The sequence below is a fragment of the Microtus ochrogaster genome, chromosome 2 (assembly GCF_000317375.1).
Source record: "Microtus ochrogaster isolate Prairie Vole_2 chromosome 2, MicOch1.0, whole genome shotgun sequence".
In the NCBI taxonomy this organism is placed as follows: Eukaryota; Metazoa; Chordata; class Mammalia; order Rodentia; family Cricetidae; genus Microtus; species Microtus ochrogaster.
The window spans coordinates 54610174-54611423 of record NC_022010.1 but is presented as its reverse complement, the minus strand read 5'-3'; positions in this window follow the sequence as shown (position 1 = coordinate 54611423).

The following is a 1250-nucleotide window of genomic DNA, read 5'->3' as shown; positions in this document are numbered from 1 at the left end:
GGGTCTGAAGCATGTAATGCAGAGGTTTGCTGGCTGGACTTGGGTCTGAAGCATGTAATGCAGAGGTTTGCTGGCTGGACTTCTGTCAACCAACAAATGAGTTATCTGAAAGAAGGGAACCTTAATTGAGAAAATGCATCCATAAGATCCGGCTGTAAGTCATTGTCTTAATTAATTACTGATTGGGGAGAGCTCGGCCTATTGTCAGCCCATTGTGGGTGGGGCCGCCCCTGGCCTGGTGGTCCTGGGTTCTATAAGCAAGCAGGCTAAGCAAGCCAGCAAATGGCACCCCACCATGGCCTCTGCATCAGCTCCTGCCTCTAGGATTCTCCTATTTGAGTTTTCCTGTCCTGACTTCCTTCAGTGGTGAGCAGTGCTGTGGAAGTGTTAGCCTAATAAACCTTTTCCTCCCCAACTTGCTTTTTGTTCACGGTGTTTCATCACAGCAACAGTTACCCTGACTATGGCAAGTGATCAATAGGAGCTGAGGTTTCTTAACATTTGGGGAGGAGACAGGGATATTTTGTTTTCTATCTAAGTAAAAAGAAAACATTTTAAAGCCGATACTAAATATAATTAAAGACATTTAATAAAAAGTTCAAAAACCATCAAAGGCTGTAGGCTAGAATGTGAAGCAACTGTCTTATAGGGGATTTCCCCCCATGGAGGCAACATGAAGCTAACTGAGAAATGCATTTGAGTGTCCATCCTGTGCTTCCCTGATTAAAAACAGGCCGTTCTCTGCAGTTTGATTAGTCGTGCCTGTCACTATGGGCTTTCAGCTTATTAAAGCTGGCAGTGCTGCGTGCATCCCTGACCTATACATAGGGAGCCTAGAAGGTCACATTTAACACGGAGCAGCTCTGAGTGAGTACGCTATTCTTCATAGGTTTGGTGGAATTGGTGTTCATTTCATTTAGCTATTTTACTGTGGGTGTGTACTGCACATCCACAGATCCACACAGTGGGAGTGTGCAGGTCACAGGGAACAGCTAGTGGAGTTGGCTCGCTCCTTCCACTGCATGGGTTCCAGGGCTCAAACTTGAATCATCAGATTTGGTAGCAAGGCTCTGCAGCCCTGGAGCCATCTCACCAACCTGCACATCTGCAGCCCCCAGCCATCTCATTAACCCTGCACATCTGCAGCCCCCGGCCATCTCATTAACCCTGCACATCTGCAGCCCCCAGCCATCTCACCAGCCTGCACATCTGCAGTCCCTGAGCCATCTCACCAGCCTGCACATCTGCAG